We start from the raw sequence: 13,442 nt of genomic DNA, 5'->3' as shown, positions 1-13,442 counted from the left end.
GTGTAACGCACCTTTGTTTACTTTAAGGGTTCCTCCTTTCCTGTTGAAGTTGTCCAGGTGTTTATGGATTTCAATGGCTTCCCTGGTAGGGGACTGGTACTGGTGCATGGACAACCACTTTGAGTAGCAGTGGTCTAGGATGAACTTCTGAGACTTAAATTTAAAACATGACTTTTAAAACAGGGCTGGGAAAAGTGTGGATCTCCAGATGTTGTTAGACAGCAATTCCCATCAGTTCTAGCTAGCATAACCAATGATGAGGGAGGATGGAAGTTGTAGTCCAACAGCATCTGGAAGGCCACATGTTTTTCATCCCTGTTCTGATTAATGTTTGCTGTCATGATAGCAAAATACGACTTGGTGACTTATGACTTCTTAGAGCAGATATTCTTGAACTGCAACTCTATTGGCTATTCTGGCTTTGGTTAATGAGAGTTTTAGTCCTACATCTGGAAGGCCTCATGATTCCTGTCTCTGCCTTAGAGCATTAAGGGTGCATAATTGGTACCCCATACCTGACTCATATTCAGACTCTGCAGTAAAGTTGATGTCTCTTCACTAAAGGTTTCATGCATTCTGTCATGGCTGGGTCATTACGTGGTAGCAAGATGCGACATGGGATAATGAAGAGACCTGGAAGTAATGTGCAAACATCAGGAAGGAGGAGGACCAACAGGGTTACACTGAAAGACCACAGAGGAGTGATCTAGGAGGTAAGGCAGGAGATTTTATCTAAGCCCTGAACTTTTACTGTGCAAATCTAATCTTCCTGCAGAACAATGAGGAAAGAAGGGATATCACAAGGTTGACTTCAATAAAAGCCAAGTCTGGGAAAAACTGGCTACTTAACTGAACACTAATGTCATCATTCCCTTCCCCATTATATTGTTCTAGCTTTGAGCCGGTAGGAATTGTTCTGTAATGCATCTTGTCCTATGGCACTTCATTCAGTTGTGTAACACTTACAAAGGGGGCTTGACATCTTGAATTTAGGCTTTTTTTTTTTTTAAAAGAGACTTGTTCTTAGGTATTGTCAATTCATTTGAGACAAACTACACTCTGGGAGATTCTGGGAACTGTGCTGGCTGGGAGATTTTTGGAGTTGCAGTCCCAAAAGTAATTTACTTAAGCCCCCAATTGTTTGTTTGTTTGTTTCTTGTTAACTAAAAAAGCTTACCCCTGCTACCGCCTTAGATGTTTGGGGTAATTTTACAGATGTGGGATGTGTGGGGGAGGGTTATACTCTGCACTGTTTTAAGCCCTTTTTTAAAACCAGGAAATAAACTGGAAATGACTTCTGTTTTATTCCCTTGTTTTAAAAAGGCCTCCTCCAGACTTGTCCTTGGACCCCTCTCCTGGGTCTAAAATATTCCAGGGAGTTGGGAGGCAGAATCATGGAAAACTTGCTCCCAGAAGCTGCAGTGGGACATTTTGAGTAAAATATTTTTCAGAAGGTGTGGGGGTGGGGTTCAAAACTGTGTAAGAGGTATGTGCATCCGTGGACCTCAAATGCTTTCTCACCCTAATTTAAGGCAAGGCACCAATCATTTTCCCCCTATGGGTAGTCTGTGGGCTCAAATGGTATTTTACACACCTTTGCCCCCCCCCCCCCAACCCCAATACGTATGTCTCTCCATAGTAATGACTTCATAGAGAGGGAGGGTATTTTCCTGAGCATGGCTGAACACTTAAAAACAGTACAAAATCTTTTTCTGTAATTGGCATTTCCCCCACTTCCTTTCTGTTAACATAGGGGTGCCATAAGTTGGAAATGACTTGAATGCACATAACAACAACAATATCTGTTCTTTAAAAATCAGCATTGATTCTTTCCCAAAGCCTGTACGTTCTTCTTCTTGATTCTGTGATCCTTGATTCATTTGGTCTTTAGTATTTTTCCTATGCAGAGATTTTGACAGGTATTGCAACATTTGTATAATTAGGGTCCCAAACACATTGCAGAAATAATCCAGTTGGAGACCACTTTAACTGCCCTGGCTCAATGCTAGGGAATTCTGGGAACTGTAGTTTTGTGAGACATTTAGCCTTCTCTGTCAGAGAGTTCTGGTGCCACAATAAACTACAATTCCCAGAATTCCTTAGCACTAAGCCAGGGCAGTTAAAGCAGTCTTGAACTGGATTATTTCTGCAGTGTGTTTTGGTGCAGCTTGTGGCCTTCCAATAGTGTAAGACTGCAATTCCTATCCATTTCAGGCACCATAACCAATACTGAGAATTGATTTGAATTGTAATCCAACAATATAAATGGGACTAGAAATTCAATAAAGCCCCACTCACTGTTTTCATGGAGGTGATATTGGGACTGTATTTGTTCTTATTGTATCAAGACACATCTGTTGATGTACACATCAATTTTGCTTCTTATCAGTGTAATCCACACTGCACTGCTTTTTATCCCAACCCCAGTCCTTCACACACAAAAAAAAAACATAACAGACAGGAATAGTAGGGAACAGTGTGGCAGGTAAAGCTTGCACTTCTTTTCAGCTGCTCCAGAGAACAAGACCCGGAACAGTGGATGCAAGCTACAAGAAAAGTGATTGCACCTAAGCATTAGGAGGAACATCCTGACAGTAAGGGCTGTTTGACAGTGGAACACACTCCCTTGGAGACTGGTGGAGTCTCCCTCCTTGGAGGTCTTTAAGCAGAGGCTGGATGGCCATCTGTTGGGGATGCTTTGATTGAGAGTTCCTGCATGGCAGGAGGGTTGGACTGGAAGGCCCTTGTGGCCTCTTCCAATTCTATGATTCTTGTTTTTAGTTGTCTTGCTCCCTATTTACTGTGCATTATGATAGCTGCCTCCCACATTTTCAAGTTTTTGTCAGGAAATGGGTCCAGACCAGGTTCTTTAAGCATGCTTGACAGGCTGCACAGGATGATGAAAATGCACATAGAATCAAATTAGACATAAGGAAAAATGTGAATTCATAGTGACGAACACACTTTTCTCTCCACAACAGGATTGCCCTAGAAGATGCATGTCTTTGCAATCAGCCATGCAAATTAAGGCAATGTTTACCTTCCAGTGAACAATTGCAAAGCAAAGCATGCTAATGCAGAATGTGACAATGAGAATAATTAGCTGCTATGACAAACAGTTGTCTTTCATTACTTGAAGAAGCACATTTTCAAAAAGTGTGAAACTCACATTATCTACTGGGTCCTAACTTTTTTTCAGTCATGGACCTTTTGAGGATCTGATGAAATCTATGGACACTCTTCACAGAAAGGTACATATAAACATATACACGTAAAACTTAGCATATTGTTCATTTTACCATATTGAAAACAGATTTTTAGACACATAGGACCCATTCAAACTGAGCTATTTGGACTGGATGGAACTGGGTAGATCCGGATGCCATCCCCCTGAATCTCTTTGGAAGCAAGTGCTCACTATTTACCTCAGGGTACTTTAACCCTGAATGCCATGCAGCTCCGGGTTTACTGAACCAGTTAAAAAAAAGGCTCCTTTGCTGTCAATCAAATTCTCTTCTGCTGACGTCAAGGGTGACGTTTCTTACAGCGATTCGGCCACCGGATGGGTGATTTCGCCTTCCCCCCTCCTTTTTAAAAAACAACCAGGCGCAAGTATGCACATATTTTGTCAAATTTAAAAACCTCCTCTGTGTGTGTGTTGTGGGTATTTGGCCCATTTTCAAACCCAAAATGCAATCTAATGCCATCTCTGCATCCTGCATCCTCCCTCCATGTCACCCCAGAGTGCCTCATACACATGTAATAACAACAACAACAACAACAACAATAATGATAATAATAACAAATTCCTCACCTCAGAATGCCAGAAAAGGATGCCATACATCATTTGCTTTCCCTCAGCTACCCCTGAATTCCTTAGAGACAGTAGCAAAAGCATTCTGTATCAATTTGCCAATATGGAAAGAGAAAAGTTTGTAACATTCACATTGTAGCATTCGCAAAGGAAAAAAGCCTCCTGCAAAATGCTGCTGGAAGCAAGGAAATGAAAAGGAAAGTGAACAGGCAGGCAGCCACATTCTATCTATATATCTATCTCCCTATAACAAAAAACATGCGCATAGTCTGCCAAAAATAATTAAAAAAATAAAAGAGAGAGAGAAAGCTGCCTGGTGCGAGAGGGAGGCTTGTTCTATTTTGTGCCCTCCCTCTGACCTGCCCTGAACTTGACCCTTCATCCTGCTCCTTCCTTCTCCTCCTCCTGCTTCGTTACCCAGATTGCCCTTCATGGCAATCTTCCCTCCGTCTCCTTCCTCCTCCTCCGTCACTCTTGGCACCCTTTCTCCAGTTTCCCCCTCTGCCCTCCCTCTGACTGCCCTTTGCATCCCCCGTCAGTCACCCCGATTGCCCTTTTTTGCATCCTTCCTCCGGCTCCTTCCTCCTTCCTCCTCCTCCTTTGCCCCGATGAAGGGGAGGGAATGCTCTGCCCCACCTCTGACCTAAATCCCTCCCCTGAACTTGCCGATCATGATTGGGGGCAAGTTCATATTTGCCAATCTGGGTTTTTTCAAAAGATATGGCTTTTACCTTGATTCCAAATGACCCACACTAAGGAGCATTTGCCCTGAAACGGTTGTGCAAGCCTCTGATTCGCTTGTGGGAGATTCGGGGTGAATATGAACTTCACATGCATAATTCAGTTCCTGATCCGGGGTAAAAGGTAGTCTGAATGGCCCCATAGTCTGGAATGGAAAAAAAAATGCGATGAACATTTGAAACTGCTAAATTTTAGCCATAAAAATCACTGTAGTTGGAAAAAATTAAAGTGACAAGGAAGAAAATTGAAGGGAAAAAACCTTTTTGCATGCACTTGATGGAGCCCCTGAAATCATCCATGGAAAAAATGAAAGTGACAAGGAAGGGGGGTCTGCGGATTCCCAACTGAGAACTCCTGATCTTGGTTGCATCCACACTGCAGAAATAATACAGAAAACCAGAAGTGGACTTGTGTCCACTTTGGAGGTTTGAGTGGCATTTTTGGTAGTTTGTGTTGTCCCTGGACAGTCCCAGGGGCAGTAAAGTGACCTGTTGGGGCGTTTCTCATACTTTCTCTGAAAGAGTACTGTCTGATGCTTCAACTTTTCTTTCACGGTGCAATGATGTAGAGCTATTAGGAAGTGGATTTGCATCCCAGTTTTGACACAAGAACAAGTTGTATCCTTTCATATGTTAAACCTGAGCTGGCAGTACTGTTCTTTTTTGACTCTGGCTATAATCCCATGCATATTTGCCTGACATTGAGCTCCACTGAATTCAGTCATAATTCTGAGTAAACAAGCATAGGTTTGATCTGTTCAAAGGGCTTAATAACACTGGCATGATTTAGACGGGCCTTTGCAGTGTCCCCGTCACGTGCTAGGGCTGGCCGAGGATGCACCGTCCATATTGGCCTCACCCCTAGCACATGATGGGGCGTCAAAATGGTGGAGCCCTGTACATACGGGCACCGCCATTTTGATGCGACGGACGCTTAGCGTCTGCATGTCCCCGCACCTTTGTCATGCCGCATGTGTGCCATTGGTGCATTGCGGCGTCACAAAGGTGCTGCAAGAAGAACCCACTTTTTGCAGGTTCTTTTTGTTCTGCGACGGAGCTGCATGGTTTGTCCACTGCAGCTCCCTCGCGGAGCAAACCAGGGCGGCGGCAGACCGCCCTTTTTGGGTGGTCTGTATCCCACCACTGATTGCAAAATGAAAGCTTGTACAGTACAGTGGTCACTGACCTCTTTAAAACCCCTTAATTGTACTATGTTTGTTTGGTTTTAGCCTTCTGCAGTTAACATCTTCCTTCACTAGATTTGTGTGAAACATTTTGTGCTAGACACTTACACGTAGTACTTGGATATTTGGTTCACAGCAAACCCTACAGTAACACAGTGCCAAATATTCATGCATGACAAATCCCCTCCAGTCCTCATCATTTCATCTTTTTTTCATGAACTGAGACATGCTCAGATAAATGTAACTTGTCTTGTAACATACTGAACTGTGGAAAGCGTTTGCATTTTGCTTGCCAGTCTGGCTCAAGATGGCTATATTTTTCACCTGTTTCTGCCTCACTGGTCTGAAGTGTGTGTTAAAACAGAAAGCTCTATAAAGTAAAATACAAGAGAAGTTGCAAATCTGGCACATTTTTTATTGTTAGTATGCTATTATTGCTTTCATAAACAATTTGAAAATTGGAACAGATTCAGTATTTGTTTTTGTACATGTGTTACGTATGGCACATGTTTGTTATTTTGAGTATACTAGCATTATTTTTAAGGGGCCAAAATACCCTAAAGGCACCAGATACTTGGATGGGAGACCCCCCAACAAAAACCAAGTGCTGTAAGCGATATTTCAGAGGAAGAAACTGGCGAAACCACTACTGGGTATTCCTTGCTTAAGAAAACCTTATGAAATTCATGGGGTTGACAAGTGATTTGAAGGCACATACACAACAGACAGTATTACTATTGTAAACAACCTGAAAATTACAACTAATTTATTATTTATATACTTGTTCTTGTTGCATTATATGTTGTAGTCTACCTATCTTATATTTGACTCTCCACTTCTTGTAAGAAATTAGGGTAGCATAATTTTGTCCATCACCATCCACCTTCTATTTATATTAGTGACTATGTTGAGATACAGTGATTTGGTTCACAGTTGCACTGAGGTTTGCACTGTAGAGGCAATGGTATGATCTCAGTCAAGTAAAGAATCCCCTCTGGCTTTTACTCTGACTTTACTTTAAAGGCACTGTCTTAAGATGCCAAACAATATCCCCCAAATAGGTTTGGCATCTTGGATGCCTCCTGTAGAATTTGGATTAAAATTCGGAGAGAATTTACCACCCCACTGATATCCAAGCCACAAGGTTCTATTGGACTAAGTCCTTTCTGGTTGAAATCCAGTGAGGAAGAACACATTTTAAAATGTTTTGCTGCAGGAATCTATAGTCACCTTGGATTATCCATCTGTCCCTTCTTTTCTAGCAGATTTCCACAGCTTCACAATTAGAACCCATTATTCCCACCTCACCCTACCCACCCCCTGACCCTACTGATTTTTCTTTCCTTGTGTCCACTGTTTTGTTTTCCCACTGGTCTTTCTCTCTTGGTACTGCAGGTCACAGCCAGCTTGCAATTAAGTAAAATAAAATATAGTGTGTCCTTGCCTTACATAAGCCCCCCCCCCCATGAGGCAAATTCCAGGTATGCTTGTGCACGTGGTGGCATGTGTCCCATTTCTTGTTTGTGGTGCGGTTCTCAGCATAAGCTGTATGATGCAGGCGCACTGTAAAATTAATCCAGTGTTAAACACCAAGGTATATCTACCTAGGGTCTCCATAGCATGCTTACCTATTTTCAGGACCCAAGCCCTATCATACTGTAGGCTTTCTAAGGGAAAGAATGAAGCAGTTAAGGAAGACATCACATGTGGTGGTTATGGACAAAAAATTAATTTGTGAAAACTACATGCATGACTTTAAAGTTATTTTGAGTTTGTCAAGGGATATTTGCTAACTGGAACAATGTGAGGAGTGATATTGCAAGATCCAAAAATAATTCCTGCTTATGGAGGCTGGTGGCTTCCATGTTAGTGGGGCAGTGAATCTACACAGCATGTAAAGTTCAACCCTCATATCTGTGGGATCAGTGACAGCAATTTCACTTATGCACATCCAAAAAAATGTCTCCCTAGGTATCTGGAGGTCTTCCAGTTTGACTCTATGGTCAAATTCTTCTGGAAATATAACATTTGCTATGAACTGCAGTTTCACTTTATCCATAGTAATCATGGGAATGGATCCCCCACAGTTACAGAGGTCTTACTGTATGCATTTTACCTTTAAAGGAACCATCCAGAGTGTTGAGTCCTATCTCCTATAAAGGTTCAGCACCTTTTAAAGTTTAGACCCTAACTGGATTTGTTCCCCACCTGATATGAAAGCCAGACCAGTTCCTGCTCTCCATTGAGCATCTATCTGATTATGTTTTTGAAGTGCAGAGTTGAAGACTTTGAGTAACATTTTTCGTTAAACTGCTTTAGGCTGGCAATCATGTCATTAGTCATTGTTTTTAGATTACAAGTACTACTTTTAGTAGGAGAGAGCTAAAGGCTGCAGTTGTACCCAATTTATTTGAATAATGCCTCATTTAGATCCATGGGGCTTACTTTTGAGAAAGTATGCAGAACTTTGGGCTGCATATGCTAGCTCTTGGAAGTATTATTTCAGGTTTCTATCTTACAGGATGTTATTGTACAGTCGGCCCTCCTTATCCAAAGATTTTTTTATCCACGGATTCAAGCATCCATGGCTTGAACATATTTCAAAAAAGTATAATTTCCAAATAGTAAACCTTGATTTTGTCATTTGACATAAGGGACACAATTTTGCTCTGCCATTATATTTAATGGGACTTGAGCATCCATGGATTTTGTTATCCATGGGGGATCCTGGAACCAAACCCCAGCAGATAAGAAGGTCCCACTGTATGTGCCTTCAAATTGTTTCTGATTTGTGTTGTCACTGAGGCAACCCTATCATGGGATTTTCATGGCAAGATTTGCTCATAGGAGTTTATCTTTCCATTCTTCTGAGGCTAACAGAATGTGACTTGCCCAAGGGTCACCCAGTGAGTCCTCATGCCCAAGCAGGGATTTAAACACTGGTCTTCTGGAGTCAAGTCCAACACTCAAACCACTATACCAGTCTGGCTTTCATGAGATATAGGGATATCAATTAATATTTGGATATTTCATTCTTACAAGTGGGAATACATAATTTCCAGTAGTTTCCATATGTTGGGAAAAAAAGAGTATTTGTCTGGTATTCAGACATCCTGAAGTGTTTGGGGAAATTATTCTGTTAAGAAATGCATGTTGTTTGTTTGTTTGTTTGAGAACTGTTGGATTTCATGCAAAATTACTGTTTCCAAGCAGCCATGTGTGTTTTGTGTGTGCAAATTTCCTATTTCCTTTTCAAAACCCAGCAGTAGAGAATAAGCCTGTTCAAAGATTTTGCACACCAAAAAACTTGCACAATGAAAACCATATACGAAATTATTACACAAAACAGCCTTCTTGCACAAAAATCATGCTTTTGTTATGAAATAGTTTATGAAATGTTTTTGTTTTATTATGGTTCCTGTTCATAAAGTTCCTGTATGTGTATATTTTTTTGCAGAATTATTTCCCAAAATACTTTGTGATGTATGCATGTGCGGTAAATACTGAGTCCTCATTTCCCCATTGTATTATTCTTCCTGGCTGAGTTTTGTCAATGTCAGGAAACTCATTTGTCAGCTAGGAGCTGATATTCTTTCACTCCCTAATGAGATGCTCTGTATTTTATGCCTATCATTCACTTGGATTGATTCTGTTGTCTGATCTGGCATTTTGTTTTCTGTCACCCTCATCACGTTTCACATTTTATTTGAGGTATGAGACTTGGCTGAAGTGATTTATTTTAGCCTCCTTTGGAAATAAACCCTCTTTCTTTTGCAAGATATACATGATAGGATGTTGCAAAGCCAGCAGGGTTTGTGGCCTATCTGATCTTACTTCTGAAAAAAGAACAATGCATGCTTTTGAGGAAGTGTGTTTTCATATTAATGAATCAAAATTAAATATTCCATTACATGGGTTTGTGCATATATTTGAATTCACACAATGTAAATTAATGATACCTCTTTATTTCCATATTAAGAGCAAATATTTGTTTCAGAGAAGTGTAGGGCCTGAAGAGGCTTTCAGCTCTGCAAGTAATCTATGATTCTTTGTTCTGGAACTGCAGACAGATGGATAATTCATTTATATTAGCCTTCAGCTATCATCACCAAATAAAAAGGGAAAGGTTTGGCTCTTACAATTAGGCCTCTAATATATAGTTATGAATATGTAATGATACCATTGTCTACTTTATTCAGATCACTGTTCTAATTTCCTAACATTCTAGCATCTTTGAGGCAGAGACAGAGGAGCATTTAGAAACATCAGTTGCTATGTACTGTCTACAAAATACCCAGTGTTGTTGTTCGCAACCTCCATTATTGAGCCTTAAAAAAAAAAATCAAAATGGGAAAGCCTTGATTGTTTACTATTGTATATACTCATGTATAAGTCAACATAAGTTGAGGGTAAAACTTAGGGGCATATAACAAAGGATATAAAGAATGAAGCAAATGAAAATATGCCAAAGAACTTATAAAATTCCAGCAAACATAACTGTTTGTGCTTGTTTGAAAGGCTTCATGGATGAAGAGGCAACTATAGTAAATGGTGGCTGTGGAATGTGTGGGAAAGGGTGGGACTAAGAAAACTTAAACATGTCAACAAGGATGTAAAGGCAAGATTTAAAATACAGTTTTAACTCTTATCACAAAAAAGGAACCATCCCCTTCTCTGAGCAGAGTGGCAAAAGGCAAGAGTCCAACCCAGGAGAACCTAAAAGAAGCACCAACCCCTCTACTCTCTCAGCGCTTTTTTGAGTGCTACAAGTTGCTGATCTGCAAGGAATCTCATTGATTTTGCCACTTGATTAGGAGTAGGCAAAACACAATAAGAACAGAAGAACATCAGCATTAGTAAAACAGGCAAAATTATTATTTTTTCCTCTAGTTTTCCAAAGTGTCATTTCCATGAAAAGAACCAAGAAAAGGATAGTATGACTATGAATTGCAGTGATCAAATGCTGTATTATTGCCTTCATCTTTTCTTCCTCAACTATCACTTTATTTATACCCTGTCTTTGGGTCTTCCTGGTATGTAGTATTTAGAAATAATTTTGGTGCAGTTCATTTTGACCATCATTATAATATTCCAAAATACATTTTTATTTTATCTTTTTCAATTGACAATTTTTCAATTTCTTTTCTACCAAAAATGGCTTTGGGCAAAAACGTTTTTTCATCCCCAACCCCTGGGCATTTGCATGTCCAGTAGCCTCCTTTCAGGGATGCTTTGACCATGGATTTTTGCACTGGCAGAGTGTTGGAAAAAATGGCTCTTCTTCTCCCTTCTGACTCTGTCAATGTATGATATTGGGGCGGTACAGATCAGTATTTTGTGCCAGCCTGATTGCAAACTAAGGTTGCGTGAGGGCTGAGCATTTACACACTCATTAACCCTACCATGCACCCTGGGTGCCATCTTGATGCGTGCCCGTACAGCTGGCACCATGATGATGTTGTTCGTGCACAGCGCTGCACAGGAGGGGTATCATAATGCAACTCTGTGGCCCTTATGGTGCCCCTGTAGTGCCAGGAATAGGAGCTGCATTTTGCAGCTCCTTTTTCAAGCAGATTGGGGCATGATGTCCGGTTGCCGTGTCCCCAACACTGCACTTTCAGGGGCGGCACAGAGCTGCCCCTGTCAGGCCGTTTGTCAAGCCCCAAAGTCTTCACAATCTACCACAAAGCCAGAGCTCTACCAGTGCAGGTGTGGGCAACCTACTGCCTTTCACATGTTTTGGTGTACAACTCCCAAAATCTGTAGCATTGATGATGGGAGTTGACAGAAGCTGTAGGCCAAAACATCTGATCCCTTTACTAGCAGATCTATCTTCTGCCCACTCAGGTTTGAAGGGACCCCCAGCCTTTTAGTATTAAGCTTTTGTACATTGTGAACAGTTCTGAAGAAGAGGTATTTCAGAAGGTACAGTTTGTGCACATTTTGAACAAAGTTATAGCTTGTTCAAAATGAAAGGATGCAGAAAGTGAGGCTGCTCTCCCCTCCCCTCCCCTCTTTCCCTCACTTATCTTATTCTTACTCTTATTTAACCTCTTTCCAAGTCTTCTTCTCTTATATTGTTGGCAATATCTATATTTTTGCTGTCTACCTTTGGTGCCTTGTTTTCTATCATCTTCCTCTGCCTTCCATTTAATTTCGCTGCATGTCAGTCAACACATTCGCCTTCATCTCTCCAAGTCCATACATTGTTTTTACAGTATTTACTTTTGTAAGTGTCTTTTTGCTTCTTCTCCCTTCTCATTTCCCCCTCTCTCCCTCCTTTTGTTCCCCCCCCCCCCATAGCATTCACTCTCTCTTTCATCTTTACATCAACCTTCTCTCTCTTGCTCTGCTTCAAGCCTTTCTTTTCCCATGCACACTCTGCCCCTCAAGCTGCTGGGCTTCTCTTCCTGTCTTTTGTTTCTTCCCTTTCTCTTGTTCTATGCAACACAATATGTATTGAATTGCTCACTGCCACAACTAGCACAACATATCATGGAGTGAAAAATTCTAGTGAGGATGGCAGGGGAGGTGATAAATTGGGTAGAGTAAACCACCAGGAACAGAGGATATTCCAATTGAACTGCTATGCATACAGAATAAACTCCAGTGTTAACTAACCTATACCAACAAATATAAAAAGCAAAACAGTGGTCAACAAACCGTAAATGGTCAATATATATCCCTATATATATATCCCTAGCCACTAAAAAGGAGGCAGAATAGATTGTAGCAACTATAGGGAACATTGTAGACCCACGTATTGTTCCTGATAAAACATCCTTAAATTTCCTTGGGGGAAAAGTATTTAAAAGTATATTGGTATATTGTAATAATACAGAAATGAGACAGACATTTAAAAAAAATTATTGTGGGAGTATACTGTTACTGCAGTCCCAAAGATAAGATATGGGGGATACGCAAGGAAGGATGAATTGGTAGTCATGAGGGATGAACTGTCCTAGTATCTGCTGGAACTGGGAAACAAATGTGGCGAATCATGACATCTCACAGGAAATTGCTGACATGCCTTGCTGATAACTTCCTCTTTCAGAAGGTGGAAGGAATGAGGGTGTCAGCTGTCTATGACATCATCTTAACCAATAAGGAAGAGGTGGTCAATGTGATTAAAGAAGCAGAAACTAGACAGTGTAATGCTGCAATTCAGGATCTTATAGAAACCTGAAGGTGAGTATAGTAAAAAGTTTTGTCTTGGATTTCAGGTGATTTAAATAAATTCAGGGTGCATCCAGACTGATTAAAAAGACCAGAAAGTCCCAGATTTTGTTCCTGTTGTTTCAAATTTTATTTTGGAGATCTATACGTGTTTGGTTTATTTCAAAATGTTTTCTGTCAGCTCACAGTATGCTCAGAGACCTTTTTATACCAGCTTCTCAGGCAGGTTTATTTTAACCCAGTATAAAATCAGAAAGAACAGGAACAAAATCTGGAATTTTTCAGTCTGGATGCATCCTCAGAGTAGTTTTAGGAAGGATTTAATGTTTAGGTATACTAGTAGGGAAAGAAGCTCAAGAAGGCTGGGAGTTCTGAATAGAATTCTGAATAAATTCCACAATAGATTGTGTGAATTGCAATTGTACAAACAAGTCCAGTGTGAAAGAAAATGGAAGACATCTAGAAAAGCTGCATAAGAGGAAAGTGAGGAACATCGTTATGGTAGTTGTTATTTTATTTTAAAGGACA

The 13,442-nt window shown here is 40.7% G+C and overlaps 1 protein-coding gene across 1 annotated transcript in view; it reads left to right on the top strand.

The window, feature by feature from the left end:
• Positions 1-12,877, top strand: part of LOC121929622 (potassium voltage-gated channel subfamily A member 3-like) — a 31,926-nt gene extending 19,049 nt beyond the window's left edge. Inside the window, 2 exon segments of the mRNA XM_042465372.1 lie at positions 565-713; positions 12,793-12,877. The gene's annotated coding sequence lies outside the window, so the exon portion shown is untranslated.
• Positions 12,878-13,442: the final 565 nt, after the last annotated feature.

This window comes from Sceloporus undulatus, chromosome 4, assembly GCF_019175285.1.
Source record: "Sceloporus undulatus isolate JIND9_A2432 ecotype Alabama chromosome 4, SceUnd_v1.1, whole genome shotgun sequence".
NCBI lineage: Eukaryota > Metazoa > Chordata > Lepidosauria > Squamata > Phrynosomatidae > Sceloporus > Sceloporus undulatus.
Note: the sequence above shows the minus strand (reverse complement) of the source record. Positions and strands in the feature narration are given on the sequence as shown.